Source organism: Pseudophryne corroboree, chromosome 6 (assembly GCF_028390025.1).
Source record: "Pseudophryne corroboree isolate aPseCor3 chromosome 6, aPseCor3.hap2, whole genome shotgun sequence".
NCBI lineage: Eukaryota > Metazoa > Chordata > Amphibia > Anura > Myobatrachidae > Pseudophryne > Pseudophryne corroboree.
Window position 1 is genome coordinate 93,419,023 of NC_086449.1, and position 19,945 is coordinate 93,438,967.

The window sequence follows — 19,945 nt, forward strand, 5'->3', positions numbered from 1 at the left end:
ACAAGAAACAGAGTTTTAACTCTCAAGTTACAATGCACTGTTCTGAGGACAACAGTCATGACAAATAGAATGAAAAATGCTTTATGCTTTTTTTCCCCTAAATGGGTACATCTTGGATGAGTTATTTGACATCTTTTCTTTTATTGCTGGTCTGAAATCTTTTATAGGTCAGGTGAATTATTAAAGCTTATCTGCAATTATAAACAGATGACACAACTCTTTCTGAAAGGTAACATTTTGATGCTATCAGTCTAGTTTGTTAGAAACAGGACTGCATCTCTCATATTGTAATGCCATGCTCCCAAAACAGACATCAATAAAAATGCCCTGTGTGAGGCTCGAACTCACGAACTTCAGATTATGAGACTTACGCGCTACCAACTGCGCTAACTAGGCAACTGTAGCCTTAGATTTGGATTAGAAAAGGTGAGGCATTTTGGTTTAACAAATTTCCGATATCAGTAAAAATGTTTTCCTTGTATGAAACTTTGAAGGAGATTTGTTTCAGCTTCCCATATGGTCTAGCGGTAAGGATTCCTGGTTTTCACCCAGGTGGCCCGGGTTCGACTCACGGTATGGGAATGGAATCTTATTGTTGTTTCTAAACAGATTCAAAAGCAGAGGAACAAAAACTAATAGTTGTAGCCAGATGTTTCTTTGTGTCTGATGTGATTCCAATTGCAGACGTGATCCACTGCTACTAATTGTGACAAGGTTTTGGGCAACTGCTGTGCCATTATCATTGGCCTTATCACAGGTAAAATTTCCAGGTATTATGAAACTGTGAGAAATGGGCTCTCTGAGGACAAAAATCACAAAGAATAGAACAATGCATTATGCTCCCCTTTTCCATCATTGATTCCAGCTGCATGAAAAATAAAATAAAAAAATGTTACAAATGTGTCAAGTGATCTGAAAACACCTTTTCCATTAGTTATGGTCTAAAATCCTTTGGCGTTAAAACAAATTTACAGATGTTAAGTCCTGTTATAAAGAGAAAATTCCTTCAATCCGGATAGGTGTTCTGGCAACTTTACAAGAAACAGAGTTTTAACTCTCAAGTTACAATGCACTGTTCTGAGGACAACAGTCATGACAAATAGAATGAAAAATGCTTTATGCTTTTTTTTCCCCTAAATGGGTACATCTTGGATGAGTTATTTGACATCTTTTCTTTAATTGCTGGTCTGAAATCTTTTATAGGTCAGGTGAATTATTAAAGCTTATCTGCAATTATAAACAGATGACACAACTCTTTCTGAAAGGTAACATTTTGATGCTATCAGTCTAGTTTGTTAGAAACAGGACTGCATCTCTCATATTGTAATGCCATGCTCCCAAAACAGACATCAATAAAAATGCCCTGTGTGAGGCTCGAACTCACGAACTTCAGATTATGAGACTTACGCGTTACCAACTGCGCTAACTAGGCAACTGTAGCCTTAGATTTGGATTAGAAAAGGTGAGGCATTTTGGTTTAACAAATTTCCGATATCAGTAAAAATGTTTTCCTTGTATGAAACTTTGAAGGAGATTTATTTCGGCTTCCCATATGGTCTAGCGGTAACGATTCCTGGTTTTCACCCAGGTGGCCCGGGTTCGACTCCTGGTATGGGAATGGAATCTTATTGTTGTTTCTAAACAGATTCAAAAGCAGAGGAACAAAAACTAATAGTTGTAGCCAGATGTTTCTTTGTGTCTGATGTGATTCCAATTGCAGACGTGATCCACTGCTACTAATTGTGACAAGGTTTTGGGCAACTGCTGTGCCATTATCATTGGCCTTATCACAGGTAAAATTTCCAGCTATTATGAAACTGTCAGAAATGGGCTCTCTGAGGACAAAAATCACAAAGAATAGAACAATGCATTATGCTCCCCTTTTCCATCATTGATTCCAGCTGCATGAAAAATAAAATAAAAAAATGTTACAAATGTGTCAAGTGATCTGAAAACACCTTTTCCATTAGTTATGGTCTAAAATCCTTTGGCGTTAAAACAAATTTACAGATGTTAAGTCCTGTTATAAAGAGAAAATTCCTTCAATCCGGACAGGTGTTCTGGCAACTTTACAAGAAACAGAGTTTTAACTCTCAAGTTACAATGCACTGTTCTGAGGACAACAGTCATGACAAATAGAATGAAAAATGCTTTATGCTTTTTTTCCCCTAAATGGGTACATCTTGGATGAGTTATTTGACATCTTTTCTTTTATTGCTGGTCTGAAATCTTTTATAGGTCAGGTGAATTATTAAAGCTTATCTGCAATTATAAACAGATGACACAACTCTTTCTGAAAGGTAACATTTTGATGCAATCAGTCTAGTTTGTTAGAAACAGGACTGCATCTCTCATATTGCAATGCCATGCTCCCAAAATAGACATCAATAAAAATGCCCTGTGTGAGGCTTGAACTCACGACCTTCAGATTATGAGACTGACGCGCTACCAACTGCGCTAACAAGGCAACTGTAGGCTTATTTTTGGATTAGAAAAGGTGAGACATTTTGGTTTAACAAATTTCCGATATCAGTAAAAATGTTTTCCTTGTATGAAACTTTGAAGGAGATTTATTTCAGCTTCCTATATGGTCTAGCGGTAAGGACTCTTGGTTTTCACCCAGGCGGCCCGGGTTCGACTCCCAGTATGGGAATGGAATCTTATTGTTGTTTCTAAACAGATTCAAAAGCAGAGGAACAAAAACTAATAGTTGTAGCCAGATGTTTCCTTGTGTCTGATGTGGTTCCAATTGCAGACGTGATCCACTGCTACTAATTGTGACAAGGTTTTGGGCAACTGCTGTGCCATTATCATTGGCCTTATCACATGTAAAATTTCCAGGTATTATGAAACTGTGAGAAATGGGCTCTCTGAGGACAAAAATCACAAAGAAAAGAACAATGCATTATTCTCCCCTTTTCCATCATTGATTCCAGCTGCATGAAAAATAAAATAAAAAAATGTTACAAATGTGTCAAGTGATCTGAAAACACCTTTTCCATTAGTTATGGTCTAAAATCCTTTGGCGTTAAAACAAATTTACAGATGTTAAGTCCTGTTATAAAGAGAAAATTCCTTCAATCCGGATAGGTGTTCTGGCAACTTTACAAGAAACAGAGTTTTAACTCTCAAGTTACAATGCACTGTTCTGAGGACAACAGTCATGACAAATAGAATGAAAAATGCTTTATGCTTTTTTTCCCCTAAATGGGTACATCTTGGATGAGTTATTTGACATCTTTTCTTTTATTGCTGGTCTGAAATCTTTTATAGGTCAGGTGAATTATTAAAGCTTATCTGCAATTATAAACAGATGACACAACTCTTTCTGAAAGGTAACATTTTGATGCTATCAGTCTAGTTTGTTAGAAACAGGACTGCATCTCTCATATTGTAATGCCATGCTCCCAAAACAGACATCAATAAAAATGCCCTGTGTGAGGCTCGAACTCACGAACTTCAGATTATGAGACTTACGCGCTACCAACTGCGCTAACTAGGCAACTGTAGCCTTAGATTTGGATTAGAAAAGGTGAGGCATTTTGGTTTAACAAATTTCCGATATCAGTAAAAATGTTTTCCTTGTATGAAACTTTGAAGGAGATTTGTTTCAGCTTCCCATATGGTCTAGCGGTAAGGATTCCTGGTTTTCACCCAGGTGGCCTGGGTTCGACTCCCGGTATGGGAATGGAATCTTATTGTTGTTTCTAAACAGATTCAAAAGCAGAGGAACAAAAACTAATAGTTGTAGCCAGATGTTTCTTTGTGTCTGATGTGATTCCAATTGCAGACGTGATCCACTGCTACTAATTGTGACAAGGTTTTGGGCAACTGCTGTGCCATTATCATTGGCCTTATCACAGGTAAAATTTCCAGGTATTATGAAACTGTGAGAAATGGGCTCTCTGAGGACAAAAATCACAAAGAATAGAACAATGCATTATGCTCCCCTTTTCCATCATTGATTCCAGCTGCATGAAAAATAAAATAAAAAAATGTTACAAATGTGTCAAGTGATCTGAAAACACCTTTTCCATTAGTTATGGTCTAAAATCCTTTGGCGTTAAAACAAATTTACAGATGTTAAGTCCTGTTATAAAGAGAAAATTCCTTCAATCCGGATAGGTGTTCTGGCAACTTTACAAGAAACAGAGTTTTAACTCTCAAGTTACAATGCACTGTTCTGAGGACAACAGTCATGACAAATAGAATGAAAAATGCTTTATGCTTTTTTTCCCCTAAATGGGTACATCTTGGATGAGTTATTTGACATCTTTTCTTTTATTGCTGGTCTGAAATCTTTTATAGGTCAGGTGAATTATTAAAGCTTATCTGCAATTATAAACAGATGACACAACTCTTTCTGAAAGGTAACATTTTGATGCTATCAGTCTAGTTTGTTAGAAACAGGACTGCATCTCTCATATTGTAATGCCATGCTCCTAAAACAGACATCAATAAAAATGCCCTGTGTGAGGCTCGAACTCACGAACTTCAGATTATGAGACTTACGCGCTACCAACTGCGCTAACTAGGCAACTGTAGCCTTAGATTTGGATTAGAAAAGGTGAGGCATTTTGGTTTAACAAATTTCCGATATCAGTAAAAATGTTTTCCTTGTATGAAACTTTGAAGGAGATTTATTTCAGCTTCCCATATGGTCTAGCGGTAAGGATTCCTGGTTTTCACCCAGGTGGCCCGGGTTCGACTCCTGGTATAGGAATGGAATCTTATTGTTGTTTCTAAACAGATTCAAAAGCAGAGGAACAAAAACTAATAGTTGTAGCCAGATGTTTCTTTGTGTCTGATGTGATTCCAATTGCAGACGTGATCCACTGCTACTAATTGTGACAAGGTTTTGGGCAACTGCTGTGCCATTATCATTGGCCTTATCACAGGTAAAATTTCCAGGTATTATGAAACTGTGAGAAATGGGCTCTCTGAGGACAAAAATCACAAAGAATAGAACAATGCATTATGCTCCCCTTTTCCATCATTGATTCCAGCTGCATGAAAAATAAAATAAAAAAATGTTACAAATGTGTCAAGTGATCTGAAAACACCTTTTCCATTAGTTATGGTCTAAAATCCTTTGGCGTTAAAACAAATTTACAGATGTTAAGTCCTGTTATAAAGAGAAAATTCCTTCAATCCGGACAGGTGTTCTGGCAACTTTACAAGAAACAGAGTTTTAACTCTCAAGTTACAATGCACTGTTCTGAGGACAACAGTCATGACAAATAGAATGAAAAATGCTTTATGCTTTTTTCCCCCTAAATGGGTACATCTTGGATGAGTTATTTGACATCTTTTCTTTTATTGCTGGTCTGAAATCTTTTATAGGTCAGGTGAATTATTAAAGCTTATCTGCAATTATAAACAGATGACACAACTCTTTCTGAAAGGTAACATTTTGATGCAATCAGTCTAGTTTGTTAGAAACAGGACTGCATCTCTCATATTGCAATGCCATGCTCCCAAAATAGACATCAATAAAAATGCCCTGTGTGAGGCTTGAACTCACGACCTTCAGATTATGAGACTGACGCGCTACCAACAGCGCTAACAAGGCAACTGTAGGCTTATTTTTGGATTAGAAAAGGTGAGGCATTTTGGTTTAACAAATTTCCGATATCAGTAAAAATGTTTTCCTTGTATGAAACTTTGAAGGAGATTTATTTCAGCTTCCCATATGGTCTAGCGGTAAGGACTCTTGGTTTTCACCCAGGCGGCCCGGGTTCGACTCCCAGTATGGGAATGGAATCTTATTGTTGTTTCTAAACAGATTCAAAAGCAGAGGAACAAAAACTAATAGTTGTAGCCAGATGTTTCCTTGTGTCTGATGTGGTTCCAATTGCAGACGTGATCCACTGCTACTAATTGTGACAAGGTTTTGGGCAACTGCTGTGCCATTATCATTGGCCTTATCACATGTAAAATTTCCAGGTATTATGAAACTGTGAGAAATGGGCTCTCTGAGGACAAAAATCACAAAGAAAAGAACAATGCATTATTCTCCCCTTTTCCATCATTGATTCCAGCTGCATGAAAAATAAAATAAAAAAATGTTACAAATGTGTCAAGTGATCTGAAAACACCTTTTCCATTAGTTATGGTCTAAAATCTTTTGGCGTTAAAACAAATTTACAGATGTTAAGTCCTGTTATAAAGAGAAAATTCCTTCAATCCGGATAGGTGTTCTGGCATCTTTACAAGAAACAGAGTTTTAACTCTCAAGTTACAATGCACTGTTCTGAGGACAACAGTCATGACAAATAGAATGAAAAATGCTTTATGCTTTTTTTCCCCTAAATGGGTACATCTTGGATGAGTTATTTGACATCTTTTCTTTTATTGCTGGTCTGAAATCTTTTATAGGTCAGGTGAATTATTAAAGCTTATCTGCAATTATAAACAGATGACACAACTCTTTCTGAAAGGTAACATTTTGATGCTATCAGTCTAGTTTGTTAGAAACAGGACTGCATCTCTCATATTGCAATGCCATGCTCCCAAAATAGACATCAATAAAAATGCCCTGTGTGAGGCTTGAAGTCACGACCTTCAGATTATGAGACTGACGCGCTACCAACTGCGCTAACAAGGCAACTGTAGCCTTAGATTTGGATTAGAAAAGGTGAGGCATTTTGGTTTAACAAATTTCCGATAACAGTTAAAATGTTTTCCTTGTATGAAACTTTGAAGTAGATTTATTTCAGCTTCCCATATGGTCTAGCGGTAAGGATTCCTGGTTTTCACCCAGGCGGCCCGGGTTCGACTCCCGGTATGGGAATGGAATCTTATTGTTGTTTCTAAACAGATTCAAAAGCAGAGGAACAAAAACTAATAGTTGTAGCCAGATGTTTCCTTGTGTCTGATGTGGTTCCAATTGCAGACGTGATCCACTGCTACTAATTGTGACAAGGTTTTGGGCAACTGCTGTGCCATTATCATTGGCCTTATCACAGGTAAAATTTCCAGGTATTATGAAACTGTGAGAAATGGGCTGAGGACAAAAATCACAAAGAATAGAACAATGCATTATGCTCCCCTTTTCCATCATTGATTCCAGCTGCATGAAAAATAAAATAAAAAAATGTTACAAATGTGTCAAGTAATCTGAAAACACCTTTTCCATTAGTTATGGTCAAAAATCCTTTGGCGTTAAAACAAATTTACAGATGTTAAGTCCTGTTATAAAGAGAAAATTCCTTCAATCCGGACAGGTGTTCTGGCAACTTTACAAGAAACAGAGTTTTAACTCTCAAGTTACAATGCACTGTTCTGAGGACAACAGTCATGACAAATAGAATGAAAAATGCTTTATGCTTTTTTTCCCCTAAATGGGTACATCTTGGATGAGTTATTTGACATCTTTTCTTTTATTGCTGGTCTGAAATCTTTTATAGGTCAGGTGAATTATTAAAGCTTATCTGCAATTATAAACAGATGACACAACTCTTTCTGAAAGGTAACATTTTGATGCTATCAGTCTAGTTTGTTAGAAACAGGACTGCATCTCTCATATTGCAATGCCATGCTCCCAAAATAGACATCAATAAAAATGCCCTGTGTGAGGCTTGAAATCACAACCTTCAGATTATGAGACTGACGCGCTACCAACTGCGCTAACAAGGCAACTGTAGCCTTAGATTTGGATTAGAAAAGGTGAGGCATTTTGGTTTAACAAATTTCCGATATCAGTAAAAATGTTTTCCTTGTATGAAACTTTGAAGTAGATTTATTTCAGCTTCCCATATGGTCTAGCGGTAAGGATTCCTGGTTTTCACCAAGGTGGCCCGGGTTCGACTCACGGTATGGGAATGGAATCTTATTGTTGTTTCTAAACAGATTCAAAAGCAGAGGAACAAAAACTAATAGTTGTAGCCAGATGTTTCCTTGTGTCTGATGTGGTTCCAATTGCAGACGTGATCCACTGCTACTAATTGTGACAAGGTTTTGGGCAACTGCTGTGCCATTATCATTGGCCTTATCACAGGTAACATTTCCAGGTATTATGTAAAATTGAGAAATGGGCTCTCTGAGGACAAAAATCACAAAGAATAGAACAATGCATTATGCTCCCCTTTTCCATCATTGAATCCAGCTGCATGAAAAATAAAATAAAATTTTTTTACAAATGTGTCAAGTGATCTGAAAACCCCTTTTCCATTAGTTATGGTCTAAAATCCTTTGGCGTTAAAACAAATTTACAGATGTTAAGTCCTGTTATAAAGAGAAAATTCCTTCAATCCGGACAGGTGTTCTGGCAACTTTACAAGAAACGGAGTTTTAACTCTCAAGTTACAATGCACTGTTCTGAGGACAACAGTCATGACAAATAGAATGAAAAATGCTTTATGCTTTTTTTCCCCTAAATGGGGTAGATCTTGGATGAGTTATTTGACATCTTTTCTTTTATTGCTGGTCTGAAAACTTTTATAGGTCAGGTGAATTATTAAAGCTTATCTGCAATTATAAACAGATGACACAACTCTTTCTGAAAGGTAACATTTTGATGCAATCAGTCTAGTTTGTTAGAAACAGGACTGCATCTCTCATATTGCAATGCCATGCTCCCAAAATAGACATCAATAAAAATGCCCTGTGTGAGGCTTGAACTCACGACCTTCAGATTATGAGACTGACGCGCTACCAACTGCGCTAACAAGGCAACTGTATGCTTTTTTTTGGATTAGAAAAGGTGAGGCATTTTGGTTTAACAAATTTCCGATATCAGTAAAAATGTTTTCCTTGTATGAAACTTTGAAGGAGATTTATTTCAGCTTCCCATATGGTCTAGCGGTAAAGATTCTTGGTTTTCACCCAGGTGGCCCGGGTTCGACTCCCGGTATGGGAATAGAATCTTATTGTTGTTTCTAAACAGATTCAAAAGCAGAGGAACAAAAACTAATAGTTGTAGCCAGATGTTTCCTTGTGTCTGTTGTGGTTCCAATTGCAGACGTGATCCACTGCTACTAATTGTGACAAGGTTTTGGGCAACTACTGTGCCATTATCATTGGCCTTATCACAGGTAAAATTTCCAGGTATTATGAAACTGTGAGAAATGGGCTCTCTGAGGACAAAAATTACAAAGAATAGAACAATGCATTATGCTCCCCTTTTCCATCACTGATTCCAGCTGCATGAAAAATAAAATAAAAACATGTTACAAATGTGTCAAGTGATCTGAAAACACCTTTTCCATTAGTTATGGTCTAAAATCCTTTGGCGTTAAAACAAATTTACAGATGTTAAGTCCTGTTATAAAGAGAAAATTCCTTCAATCCGGACAGGTGTTCTGGCAACTTTACAAGAAACAGAGTTTTAACTCTCAAGTTACAATGCACTGTTCTGAGGACAACAGTCATGACAAATAGAATGAAAAATGCTTTATGCTTTTTTTCCCCTAAATGGGGTAGATCTTGGATGAGTTATTTGACATCTTTTCTTTTATTGCTGGTCTGAAAACTTTTATAGGTCAGGTGAATTATTAAAGCTTATCTGCAATTATAAACAGATGACACAACTCTTTCTGAAAGGTAACATTTTGATGCAATCAGTCTAGTTTGTTAGAAACAGGACTGCATCTCTCATATTGCAATGCCATGCTCCCAAAATAGACATCAATAAAAATGCCCTGTGTGAGGCTTGAACTCACGACCTTCAGATTATGAGACTGACGCGCTACCAACTGCGCTAACAAGGCAACTGTAGGCTTATTTTTGGATTAGAAAAGGTGAGGCATTTTGGTTTAACAAATTTCCGATATCAGTAAAAATGTTTTCCTTGTATGAAACTTTGAAGGAGATTTATTTCAGCTTCCCATATGGTCTAGCGGTAAGGACTCTTGGTTTTCACCCAGACGGCCCGGGTTCGACTCCCAGTATGGGAATGGAATCTTATTGTTGTTTCTAAACAGATTCAAAAGCAGAGGAACAAAAACTAATAGTTGTAGCCAGATGTTTCCTTGTGTCTGATGTGGTTCCAATTGCAGACGTGATCCACTGCTACTAATTGTGACAAGGATTTGGGCAACTGCTGTGTCATTATCATTGGCCTTATCACAGGTAAAATTTCCAGGTATTATGTAAAATTGAGAAATGGGCTCTCTGAGGACAAAAATCACAAAGAATAGAACAATGCATTATGCTCCCCTTTTCCATCATTGATTCCAGCTGCATGAAAAATAAAATAAAAAAATGTTACAAATGTGTCAAGTGATCTGAAAACACCTTTTCCATTAGTTATGGTCTAAAATCCTTTGGCGTTAAAACAAATTTACAGATGTTAAGTCCTGTTATAAAGAGAAAATTCCTTCAATCCGGACAGGTGTTCTGGCAACTTTACAAGAAACGGAGTTTTAACTCTCAAGTTACAATGCACTGTTCTGAGGACAACAGTCATGACAAATAGAATGAAAAATGCTTTATGCTTTTTTTCCCCTAAATGGGGTAGATCTTGGATGAGTTATTTGACATCTTTTCTTTTATTGCTGGTCTGAAAACTTTTATAGGTCAGGTGAATTATTAAAGCTTATCTGCAATTATAAACAGATGACACAACTCTTTCTGAAAGGTAACATTTTGATGCTATCAGTCTAGTTTGTTAGAAACAGGACTGCATCTCTCATATTGTAATACCATGCTCCCAAAACAGACATCAATAAAAATGCCCTGTGTGAGGCTTGAACTCACGACCTTCAGATTATGAGACTGATGCGCTACCAACTGCGCTAACAAGGCAACTGTAGCCTTAGATTTGGATTAGAAAAGGTGAGGCATTTTGGTTTAACAAATTTCCGATATCAGTAAAAATGTTTTCCTTGTATGAAACTTTGAAGGAGATTTATTTCAGCTTCCCATATGGTCTAGCGGTAAGGATTCCTGGTTTTCACCCAGGTGGCCCGGGTTCGACTCCCGGTATGGGAATGGAACCTTATTGTTGTTTCTAAACAGATTCAAAAGCAGAGGAACAAAAACTAATAGTTGTAGCCAGATGTTTCCTTGTGTCTGATGTGATTCCAATTGCAGACGTGATCCACTGCTACTAATTGTGACAAGGTTTTGGGCAACTGCTGTGCCATTATCGTTGGCCTTATCACAGGTAAAATTTCCAGGTATTATGAAACTGTGAGAAATGGGCTCTCTGAGGACAATAATCACAAAGAATAGAACAATGCATTATGCTCCCCTTTTCCATCATTGATTCCAGCTGCATGAAAAATAAAATAAAAAAATGTTACAAATGTGTCAAGTGATCTGAAAACTCTTTTTCCATTAGTTATTGTCTAAAATCCTTTGGCGTTAAAACAAATTTACAGATGTTAAGTCCTGTTATAAAGAGAAAATTCCTTCAATCCGGACAGGTGTTCTGGCAACTTTACAAGAAACAGAGTTTTAACTCTCAAGTTACAATGCACTGTTCTGAGGACAACAGGCATGACAAATAGAATGAAAAATGCTTTATGCTTTTTTTCCCCTAAATGGGTACATCTTGGATGAGTTATTTGACATCTTTTCTTTTATTGCTGGTCTGAAAACTTTTATAGGTCAGGTGAATTATTAAAGCTTATCTGCAATTATAAACAGATGACACAACTCTTTCTGAAAGGTAACATTTTGATGCAATCAGTCTAGTTTGTTAGAAACAGGACTGCATCTCTCATATTGCAATGCCATGCTCCCAAAATAGACATCAATAAAAATGCCCTGTGTGAGGCTTGAACTCACGACCTTCAGATTATGAGACTGACGCGCTACCAACTGCGCTAACAAGGCAACTGTAGGCTTATTTTTGGATTAGAAAAGGTGAGGCATTTTGGATTAACAAATTTCCTATATCAGTAAAAATGTTTTCCTTGTATGAAACTTTGAAGGAGATTTATTTCAGCTTCCCATATGGTCTAGCGGTAAGGATTCCTGGTTTTCACCCAGGCGGCCCGGGTTCGACTCCCGGTATGGGAATAGAATCTTATTGTTGTTTCTAAACAGATTCAAAAGCAGAGGAACAAAAACTAATAGTTGTAGCCAGATGTTTCCTTGTGTCTGATGTGGTTCCAATTGCAGACGTGATCCACTGCTACTAATTGTGGCAAGGTTTTGGGCAACTGCTGTGCCATTATCATTGGCCTTATCACAGGTAAAATTTCCAGGTATTATGAAACTGTGAGAAATGGGCTCTCTGAGGACAAAAATCACAAAGAATAGAACAATGCATTATGCTCCCCTTTTCCATCATTGATTCCAGCTGCATGAAAAATAAAATTAAAAAATGTTACAAATGTGTCAAGTGATCTGAAAACACCTTTTCCATTAGTTATGGTCAAAAATCCTTTGGCGTTAAAACAAATTTACAGATGTTAAGTCCTGTTATAAAGAGAAAAGTCCTTCAATCCGGATAGGTGTTCTGGCAACTTTACAAGAAACAGAGTTTTAACTCTCAAGTTACAATGCACTGTTCTGAGGACAACAGTCATGACAAATAGAATGAAAAATGCTTTATGCTTTTTTTTCCCTAAATGGGTACATCTTGGATGAGTTATTTGACATCTTTTCTTTTATTGCTGGTCTGAAATCTTTTATAGGTCAGGTGAATTATTAAAGCTTATCTGCAATTATAAACAGATGACACAACTCTTTCTGAAAGGTAACATTTTGATGCTAGCAGTCTAGTTTGTTAGAAACAGGACTGCATCTCTCATATTGTAATACCATGCTCCCAAAACAGACATCAATAAAAATGCCCTGTGTGAGGCTTGAACTCACGACCTTCAGATTATGAGACTGACGCGCTACCAACTGCGCTAACAAGGCAACTGTAGCCTTAGATTTGGATTAGAAAAGGTGAGGCATTTTGGTTTAACAAATTTCCGATATCAGTAAAAATGTTTTCCTTGTATGAAACTTTGAAGGAGATTTATTTCAGCTTCCCATATGGTCTAGCGGTAAGGATTCCTGGTTTTCACCCAGGTGGCCCGGGTTCGACTCCCGGTATGGGAATGGAACCTTATTGTTGTTTCTAAACAGATTCAAAAGCAGAGGAACAAAAACTAATAGTTGTAGCCAGATGTTTCCTTGTGTCTGATGTGATTCCAATTGCAGACGTGATCCACTGCTACTAATTGTGACAAGGTTTTGGGCAACTGCTGTGCCATTATCATTGGCCTTATCACAGGTAAAATTTCCAGGTATTATGAAACTGTGAGAAATGGGCTCTCTGAGGACAAAAATCACAAAGAATAGAACAATGCATTATGCTCCCCTTTTCCATCATTGATTCCAGCTGCATGAAAAATAAAATAAAAAAAATGTTACAAATGTGTCAAGTGATCTGAAAACTCTTTTTCCATTAGTTATGGTCTAAAATCCTTTGGCGTTAAAACAAATTTACAGATGTTAAGTCCTGTTATAAAGAGAAAATTCCTTCAATCCGGACAGGTGTTCTGGCAACTTTACAAGAAACAGAGTTTTAACTCTCAAGTTACAATGCACTGTTCTGAGGACAACAGGCATGACAAATAGAATGAAAAATGCTTTATGCTTTTTTTCCACTAAATGGGTACATCTTGGATGAGTTATTTGACATCTTTTCTTTTATTGCTGGTCTGAAAACTTTTATAGGTCAGGTGAATTATTAAAGCTTATCTGCAATTATAAACAGATGACACAACTCTTTCTGAAAGGTAACATTTTGATGCAATCAGTCTAGTTTGTTAGAAACAGGACTGCATCTCTCATATTGCAATGCCATGCTCCCAAAATAGACATCAATAAAAATGCCCTGTGCGAGGCTTGAACTCACGACCTTCAGATTATGAGACTGACGCGCTACCAACTGCGCTAACAAGGCAACTGTAGGCTTATTTTTGGATTAGAAAAGGTGAGGCATTTTGGATTAACAAATTTCCTATATCAGTAAAAATGTTTTCCTTGTATGAAACTTTGAAGGAGATTTATTTCAGCTTCCCATATGGTCTAGCGGTAAGGATTCCTGGTTTTCACCCAGGCGGCCCGGGTTCGACTCCCGGTATGGGAATGGAATCTTATTGTTGTTTCTAAACAGATTCAAAAGCAGAGGAACAAAAACTAATAGTTGTAGCCAGATGTTTCCTTGTGTCTGATGTGGTTCCAATTGCAGACGTGATCCACTGCTACTAATTGTGGCAAGGTTTTGGGTAACTGCTGTGCCATTATCATTGGCCTTATCACAGGTAACATTTCCAGGTATTATGAAACTGTGAGAAATGGGCTCTCTGAGGACAAAAATCACAAAGAATAGAACAATGCATTATGCTCCCCTTTTCCATCATTGATTCCAGCTGCATGAAAAATAAAATAAAAAAATGTTACAAATGTGTCAAGTGATCTGAAAACACCTTTTCCATTAGTTATGGTCTAAAATCCTTTGGCATTAAAACAAATTTACAGATGTTAAGTCCTGTTATAAAGAGAAAAGTCCTTCAATCCGGATAGGTGTTCTGGCAACTTTACAAGAAACAGAGTTTTAACTCTCAAGTTACAATGCACTGTTCTGAGGACAACAGTCATGACAAATAGAATGAAAAATGCTTTATGCTTTTTTTCCCTTAAATGGGTAGATCTTGGATGAGTTATTTGACATCTTTTCTTTTATTGCTGGTCTGAAATCTTTTATAGGTCAGGTGAATTATTAAAGCTTATCTGCAATTATAAACAGATGACACAACTCTTTCTGAAAGGTAACATTTTGATGCTAGCAGTCTAGTTTGTTAGAAACAGGACTGCATCTCTCATATTGTAATACCATGCTCCCAAAACAGACATCAATAAAAATGCCCTGTGTGAGGCTTGAACTCACGACCTTCAGATTATGAGACTGACGCGCTACCAACTGCGCTAACAAGGCAACTGTAGCCTTAGATTTGGATTAGAAAAGGTGAGGCATTTTGGTTTAACAAATTTCCGATATCAGTAAAAATGTTTTCCTTGTATGAAACTTTGAAGGAGATTTATTTCAGCTTCCCATATGGTCTAGCGGTAAGGATTCCTGGTTTTCACCCAGGTGGCCCGGGTTCGACTCCCGGTATGGGAATGGAATCTTATTGTTGTTTCTAAACAGATTCAAAAGCAGAGGAACAAAAACTAATAGTTGTAGCCAGATGTTTCCTTGTGTCTGATGTGATTCCAATTGCAGACGTGATCCACTGCTACTAATTGTGACAAGGTTTTGGGCAACTGCTGTGCCATTATCATTGGCCTTATCACAGGTAAAATTTCCAGGTATTATGAAACTGTGAGAAATGGGCTCTCTGAGGACAAAAATCACAAAGAATAGAACAATGCATTATGCTCCCCTTTTCCATCATTGATTCCAGCTGCATGAAAAATAAAATAAAAAAATGTTACAAATGTGTCAAGTGATCTGAAAACTCTTTTTCCATTAGTTATGGTCTAAAATCCTTTGGCGTTAAAACAAATTTACAGATGTTAAGTCCTGTTATAAAGAGAAAATTCCTTCAATCCGGACAGGTGTTCTGGCAACTTTACAAGAAACAGAGTTTTAACTCTCAAGTTACAATGCACTGTTCTGAGGACAACAGGCATGACAAATAGAATGAAAAATGCTTTATGCTTTTTTTCCCCTAAATGGGTACATCTTGGATGAGTTATTTGACATCTTTTCTTTTATTGCTGGTCTGAAAACTTTTATAGGTCAGGTGAATTATTAAAGCTTATCTGCAATTATAAACAGATGACACAACTCTTTCTGAAAGGTAACATTTTGATGCAATCAGTCTAGTTTGTTAGAAACAGGACTGCATCTCTCATATTGCAATGCCATGCTCCCAAAATAGACATCAATAAAAATGCCCTGTGCGAGGCTTGAACTCACGACCTTCAGATTATGAGACTGACGCGCTACCAACTGCGCTAACAAGGCAACTGTAGGCTTATTTTTGGATTAGAAAAGGTGAGGCATTTTGGTTTAACAAATTTCCGATATCAGTAAAAATGTTTTCCTTGTATGAAACTTTGAAGGAGATTTATTTCAGCTTCCCATATGGTCTAGCGGTAAAGACTCTTGGTTTTCACCCAGATGGCCCGGGTTCGACTCCCAGTATGGGAATGGAATCTTATTGTTGTTTCTAAACAGATTCAAAAGCAGAGGAACAAAAACTAATAGTTGTAGCCAGATGTTTCCTTGTGTCTGATGTGGTTCCAATTGCAGACGTGATCCACAGCTACTAATTGTGACAAGGTTTTGGGCAACTGCTGTGCCATTATCATTGGCCTTATCACATGTAAAATTTCCAGGTATTATGAAACTGTGAGAAATGGGCTCTCTGAGGACAAAAATCACAAAGAAAAGAACAATGCATTATTCTCCCCTTTTCCATCATTGATTCCAGCTGCATGAAAAATAAAATAAAAAAATGTTACAAATGTGTCAAGTGATCTGAAAACACCTTTTCCATTAGTTATGGTCTAAAATCCTTTGGCGTTAAAACAAATTTACAGATGTTAAGTCCTGTTATAAAGAGAAAATTCCTTCAATCCGGATAGGTGTTCTGGCAACTTTACAAGAAACAGAGTTTTAACTCTCAAGTTACAATGCACTGTTCTGAGGACAACAGGCATGACAAATAGAATGAAAAATGCTTTATGCTTTTTTTCCCCTAAATGGGTACATCTTGGATGAGTTATTTGACATCTTTTCTTTTATTGCTGGTCTGAAAACTTTTATAGGTCAGGTGAATTATTAAAGCTTATCTGCAATTATAAACAGATGACACAACTCTTTCTGAAAGGTAACATTTTGATGCTATCAGTCTAGTTTGTTAGAAACAGGACTGCATCTCTCATATTGCAATGCCATGCTCCCAAAATAGACATCAATAAAAATGCCCTGTGTGAGGCTTGAAGTCACGACCTTCAGATTATGAGACTGACGCGCTACCAACTGCGCTAACAAGGCAACTGTAGCCTTAGATTTGGATTAGAAAAGGTGAGGCATTTTGGTTTAACAAATTTCCGATATCAGTAAAAATGTTTTCCTTGTATGAAACTTTGAAGTAGATTTATTTCAGCTTCCCATATGGTCTAGCGGTAAGGATTCCTGGTTTTCACCAAGGTGGCCCGGGTTCGACTCACGGTATGGGAATGGAATCTTATTGTTGTTTCTAAACAGATTCAAAAGCAGAGGAACAAAAACTAATAGTTGTAGCCAGATGTTTCTTTGTGTCTGATGTGGTTCCAATTGCAGACGTGATCCACTGCTACTAATTGTGACAAGGTTTTGGGCAACTGCTGTGCCATTATCATTGGCCTTATCACAGGTAAAATTTCCAGGTATTATGTAAAATTGAGAAATGGGCTCTCTGAGGACAAAAATCACAAAGAATAGAACAATGCATTATGCTCCCCTTTTCCATCATTGATTCCAGCTGCATGAAAAATAAAATAAAAAAATGTTACAAATGTGTCAAGTGATCTGAAAACCCCTTTTCCATTAGTTATGGTCTAAAATCCTTTGGCGTTAAAACAAATTTACAGATGTTAAGTCCTGTTATAAAGAGAAAATTCCTTCAATCCGGACAGGTGTTCTGGCAACTTTACAAGAAACGGAGTTTTAACTCTCAAGTTACAATGCACTGTTCTGAGGACAACAGTCATGACAAATAGAATGAAAAATGCTTTATGCTTTTTTTCCCCTAAATGGGGTAGATCTTGGATGAGTTATTTGACATCTTTTCTTTTATTGCTGGTCTGAAAACTTTTATAGGTCAGGTGAATTATTAAAGCTTATCTGCAATTATAAACAGATGACACAACTCTTTCTGAAAGGTAACATTTTGATGCAATCAGTCTAGTTTGTTAGAAACAGGACTGCATCTCTCATATTGCAATGCCATGCTCCCAAAATAGACATCAATAAAAATGCCCTGTGTGAGGCTTGAACTCACGACCTTCAGATTATGAGACTGACGCGCTACCAACCGCGCTAACAAGGCAACTGTAGGCTTATTTTTGGATTAGAAAAGGTGAGGCATTTTGGTTTAACAAATTTCCGATATCAGTAAAAATGTTTTCCTTGTATGAAACTTTGAAGGAGATTTATTTCAGCTTCCCATATGGTCTAGCGGTAAGGATTCTTGGTTTTCACCCAGGCGGCCCGGGTTCGACTCCCGGTATGGGAATGGAATCTTATTGTTGTTTCTAAACAGATTCAAAAGCAGAGGAACAAAAACTAATAGTTGTAGCCAGATGTTTCCTTGTTTCTGTTGTGGTTCCAATTGCAGACGTGATCCACTGCTACTAATTGTGACAAGGTTTTGGGCAACTGCTGTGCCATTATCATTGGCCTTATCACAGGTAAAATTTCCAGGTATTATGAAACTGTGAGAAATGGGCTCTCTGAGGACAAAAATTACAAAGAATAGAACAATGCATTATGCTCCCCTTTTCCATCACTGATTCCAGCTGCATGAAAAATAAAATAAAAAAATGTTACAAATGTGTCAAGTGATCTGAAAACACCTTTTCCATTAGTTATGGTCTAAAATCCTTTGGCGTTAAAACAAATTTACAGATGTTAAGTCCTGTTATAAAGAGAAAATTCCTTCAATCCGGATAGGTGTTCTGGCAACTTTACAAGAAACAGAGTTTTAACTCTCAAGTTACAATGCACTGTTCTGAGGACAACAGTCATGACAAATAGAATGAAAAATGCTTTATGCTTTTTTTCCCCTAAATGGGTACATCTTGGATGAGTTATTTGACATCTTTTCTTTTATTGCTGGTCTGAAATCTTTTATAGGTCAGGTGAATTATTAAAGCTTATCTGCAATTATAAACAGATGACACAACTCTTTCTGAAAGGTAACATTTTGATGCTATCAGTCTAGTTTGTTAGAAACAGGACTGCATCTCTCATATTGTAATGCCATGCTCCCAAAACAGACATCAATAAAAATGCCCTGTGTGAGGCTAGAACTCACGAACTTCAGATTATGAGACTTACGCGCTACCAACTGCGCTAACTAGGCAACTGTAGCCTTAGATTTGGATTAGAAAAGGTGAGGCATTTTGGTTTAACAAATTTCCGATATCAGTAAAAATGTTTTCCTTGTATGAAACTTTGAAAGAGATTTATTTCAGCTTCCCATATGGTCTAGCAGTAAGGATTCCTGGTTTTCACCCAGGTGGCCCGGGTTCGACTCCCGGTATGGGAATGGAATCTTATTGTTGTTTCTAAACAGATTCAAAAGCAGAGGAACAAAAACTAATAGTTGTAGCCAGATGTTTCCTTGTGTCTGATGTGATTCCAATTGCAGACGTGATCCACTGCTACTAATTGTGACAAGGTTTTGGGCAACTGCTGTGCCGTTATCATTGGCCTTATCACAGGTAAAATTTCCAGGTATTATGAAACTGTGAGAAATGGGCTCTCTGAGGACAAAAATCACAAAGAATAGAACAATGCATTATGCTCCCCTTTTCCATCATTGATTCCAGCTGCATGAAAAATAAAATAAAAAAATGTTACAAATGTGTCAAGTGATCTGAAAACTCTTTTTCCATTAGTTATGGTCTAAAATCCTTTGGCGTTAAAACAAATTTACAGATGTTAAGTCCTGTTATAAAGAGAAAATTCCTTCAATCCGGACAGGTGTTCTGGCAACTTTACAAGAAACAGAGTTTTAACTCTCAAGTTACAATGCACTGTTCTGAGGACAACAGTCATGACAAATAGAATGAAAAATGCTTTATGCTTTTTTTCCCCTAAATGGGTACATCTTGGATGAGTTATTTGACATCTTTTCTTTTATTGCTGGTCTGAAATCTTTTATAGGTCAGGTGAATTATTAAAGCTTATCTGCAATTATAAACAGATGACACAACTCTTTCTGAAAGGTAACATTTTGATGCAATCAGTCTAGTTTGTTAGAAACAGGACTGCATC

At 37.1% G+C, this 19,945-nt stretch overlaps 34 non-coding genes across 34 annotated transcripts; 17 read left to right on the forward strand and 17 right to left on the reverse strand.

The window, feature by feature from the left end:
* Positions 1-323: 323 nt before the first annotated feature.
* Positions 324-396, reverse strand: TRNAM-CAU (transfer RNA methionine (anticodon CAU)). The gene has a single exon. It is a non-coding gene; the product is annotated as a tRNA-Met (tRNA).
* A 114-nt stretch (positions 397-510) lies between these two features.
* TRNAE-UUC (transfer RNA glutamic acid (anticodon UUC)) lies at positions 511-582 on the forward strand. Its single transcript has one exon. It is a non-coding gene; the product is annotated as a tRNA-Glu (tRNA).
* A 964-nt stretch (positions 583-1,546) lies between these two features.
* TRNAE-UUC (transfer RNA glutamic acid (anticodon UUC)) lies at positions 1,547-1,618 on the forward strand. Its single transcript has one exon. It is a non-coding gene; the product is annotated as a tRNA-Glu (tRNA).
* Positions 1,619-2,394: 776 nt separating this feature from the next.
* Positions 2,395-2,467, reverse strand: TRNAM-CAU (transfer RNA methionine (anticodon CAU)). Its single transcript has one exon. It is a non-coding gene; the product is annotated as a tRNA-Met (tRNA).
* A 114-nt stretch (positions 2,468-2,581) lies between these two features.
* On the forward strand, positions 2,582-2,653 carry TRNAE-UUC (transfer RNA glutamic acid (anticodon UUC)). Its single transcript has one exon. It is a non-coding gene; the product is annotated as a tRNA-Glu (tRNA).
* A 776-nt stretch (positions 2,654-3,429) lies between these two features.
* Positions 3,430-3,502, reverse strand: TRNAM-CAU (transfer RNA methionine (anticodon CAU)). Its single transcript has one exon. It is a non-coding gene; the product is annotated as a tRNA-Met (tRNA).
* Positions 3,503-3,616: 114 nt separating this feature from the next.
* TRNAE-UUC (transfer RNA glutamic acid (anticodon UUC)) lies at positions 3,617-3,688 on the forward strand. The gene has a single exon. It is a non-coding gene; the product is annotated as a tRNA-Glu (tRNA).
* A 776-nt stretch (positions 3,689-4,464) lies between these two features.
* On the reverse strand, positions 4,465-4,537 carry TRNAM-CAU (transfer RNA methionine (anticodon CAU)). Its single transcript has one exon. It is a non-coding gene; the product is annotated as a tRNA-Met (tRNA).
* Positions 4,538-4,651: 114 nt separating this feature from the next.
* Positions 4,652-4,723, forward strand: TRNAE-UUC (transfer RNA glutamic acid (anticodon UUC)). The gene has a single exon. It is a non-coding gene; the product is annotated as a tRNA-Glu (tRNA).
* Positions 4,724-5,499: 776 nt separating this feature from the next.
* TRNAM-CAU (transfer RNA methionine (anticodon CAU)) lies at positions 5,500-5,572 on the reverse strand. The gene has a single exon. It is a non-coding gene; the product is annotated as a tRNA-Met (tRNA).
* A 114-nt stretch (positions 5,573-5,686) lies between these two features.
* Positions 5,687-5,758, forward strand: TRNAE-UUC (transfer RNA glutamic acid (anticodon UUC)). Its single transcript has one exon. It is a non-coding gene; the product is annotated as a tRNA-Glu (tRNA).
* Positions 5,759-6,534: 776 nt separating this feature from the next.
* On the reverse strand, positions 6,535-6,607 carry TRNAM-CAU (transfer RNA methionine (anticodon CAU)). The gene has a single exon. It is a non-coding gene; the product is annotated as a tRNA-Met (tRNA).
* A 114-nt stretch (positions 6,608-6,721) lies between these two features.
* On the forward strand, positions 6,722-6,793 carry TRNAE-UUC (transfer RNA glutamic acid (anticodon UUC)). The gene has a single exon. It is a non-coding gene; the product is annotated as a tRNA-Glu (tRNA).
* Positions 6,794-7,565: 772 nt separating this feature from the next.
* On the reverse strand, positions 7,566-7,638 carry TRNAM-CAU (transfer RNA methionine (anticodon CAU)). Its single transcript has one exon. It is a non-coding gene; the product is annotated as a tRNA-Met (tRNA).
* A 963-nt stretch (positions 7,639-8,601) lies between these two features.
* Positions 8,602-8,674, reverse strand: TRNAM-CAU (transfer RNA methionine (anticodon CAU)). Its single transcript has one exon. It is a non-coding gene; the product is annotated as a tRNA-Met (tRNA).
* A 114-nt stretch (positions 8,675-8,788) lies between these two features.
* TRNAE-UUC (transfer RNA glutamic acid (anticodon UUC)) lies at positions 8,789-8,860 on the forward strand. The gene has a single exon. It is a non-coding gene; the product is annotated as a tRNA-Glu (tRNA).
* A 777-nt stretch (positions 8,861-9,637) lies between these two features.
* On the reverse strand, positions 9,638-9,710 carry TRNAM-CAU (transfer RNA methionine (anticodon CAU)). Its single transcript has one exon. It is a non-coding gene; the product is annotated as a tRNA-Met (tRNA).
* A 114-nt stretch (positions 9,711-9,824) lies between these two features.
* On the forward strand, positions 9,825-9,896 carry TRNAE-UUC (transfer RNA glutamic acid (anticodon UUC)). Its single transcript has one exon. It is a non-coding gene; the product is annotated as a tRNA-Glu (tRNA).
* A 777-nt stretch (positions 9,897-10,673) lies between these two features.
* Positions 10,674-10,746, reverse strand: TRNAM-CAU (transfer RNA methionine (anticodon CAU)). The gene has a single exon. It is a non-coding gene; the product is annotated as a tRNA-Met (tRNA).
* A 114-nt stretch (positions 10,747-10,860) lies between these two features.
* TRNAE-UUC (transfer RNA glutamic acid (anticodon UUC)) lies at positions 10,861-10,932 on the forward strand. The gene has a single exon. It is a non-coding gene; the product is annotated as a tRNA-Glu (tRNA).
* Positions 10,933-11,708: 776 nt separating this feature from the next.
* Positions 11,709-11,781, reverse strand: TRNAM-CAU (transfer RNA methionine (anticodon CAU)). The gene has a single exon. It is a non-coding gene; the product is annotated as a tRNA-Met (tRNA).
* A 114-nt stretch (positions 11,782-11,895) lies between these two features.
* Positions 11,896-11,967, forward strand: TRNAE-UUC (transfer RNA glutamic acid (anticodon UUC)). Its single transcript has one exon. It is a non-coding gene; the product is annotated as a tRNA-Glu (tRNA).
* Positions 11,968-12,743: 776 nt separating this feature from the next.
* Positions 12,744-12,816, reverse strand: TRNAM-CAU (transfer RNA methionine (anticodon CAU)). Its single transcript has one exon. It is a non-coding gene; the product is annotated as a tRNA-Met (tRNA).
* A 114-nt stretch (positions 12,817-12,930) lies between these two features.
* Positions 12,931-13,002, forward strand: TRNAE-UUC (transfer RNA glutamic acid (anticodon UUC)). The gene has a single exon. It is a non-coding gene; the product is annotated as a tRNA-Glu (tRNA).
* A 777-nt stretch (positions 13,003-13,779) lies between these two features.
* On the reverse strand, positions 13,780-13,852 carry TRNAM-CAU (transfer RNA methionine (anticodon CAU)). The gene has a single exon. It is a non-coding gene; the product is annotated as a tRNA-Met (tRNA).
* Positions 13,853-13,966: 114 nt separating this feature from the next.
* On the forward strand, positions 13,967-14,038 carry TRNAE-UUC (transfer RNA glutamic acid (anticodon UUC)). Its single transcript has one exon. It is a non-coding gene; the product is annotated as a tRNA-Glu (tRNA).
* A 776-nt stretch (positions 14,039-14,814) lies between these two features.
* TRNAM-CAU (transfer RNA methionine (anticodon CAU)) lies at positions 14,815-14,887 on the reverse strand. The gene has a single exon. It is a non-coding gene; the product is annotated as a tRNA-Met (tRNA).
* Positions 14,888-15,001: 114 nt separating this feature from the next.
* On the forward strand, positions 15,002-15,073 carry TRNAE-UUC (transfer RNA glutamic acid (anticodon UUC)). The gene has a single exon. It is a non-coding gene; the product is annotated as a tRNA-Glu (tRNA).
* A 776-nt stretch (positions 15,074-15,849) lies between these two features.
* Positions 15,850-15,922, reverse strand: TRNAM-CAU (transfer RNA methionine (anticodon CAU)). Its single transcript has one exon. It is a non-coding gene; the product is annotated as a tRNA-Met (tRNA).
* A 114-nt stretch (positions 15,923-16,036) lies between these two features.
* On the forward strand, positions 16,037-16,108 carry TRNAE-UUC (transfer RNA glutamic acid (anticodon UUC)). The gene has a single exon. It is a non-coding gene; the product is annotated as a tRNA-Glu (tRNA).
* Positions 16,109-16,884: 776 nt separating this feature from the next.
* On the reverse strand, positions 16,885-16,957 carry TRNAM-CAU (transfer RNA methionine (anticodon CAU)). The gene has a single exon. It is a non-coding gene; the product is annotated as a tRNA-Met (tRNA).
* A 963-nt stretch (positions 16,958-17,920) lies between these two features.
* On the reverse strand, positions 17,921-17,993 carry TRNAM-CAU (transfer RNA methionine (anticodon CAU)). The gene has a single exon. It is a non-coding gene; the product is annotated as a tRNA-Met (tRNA).
* A 114-nt stretch (positions 17,994-18,107) lies between these two features.
* On the forward strand, positions 18,108-18,179 carry TRNAE-UUC (transfer RNA glutamic acid (anticodon UUC)). Its single transcript has one exon. It is a non-coding gene; the product is annotated as a tRNA-Glu (tRNA).
* Positions 18,180-19,142: 963 nt separating this feature from the next.
* On the forward strand, positions 19,143-19,214 carry TRNAE-UUC (transfer RNA glutamic acid (anticodon UUC)). Its single transcript has one exon. It is a non-coding gene; the product is annotated as a tRNA-Glu (tRNA).
* The last annotated feature ends 731 nt before the right edge of the window (positions 19,215-19,945 follow it).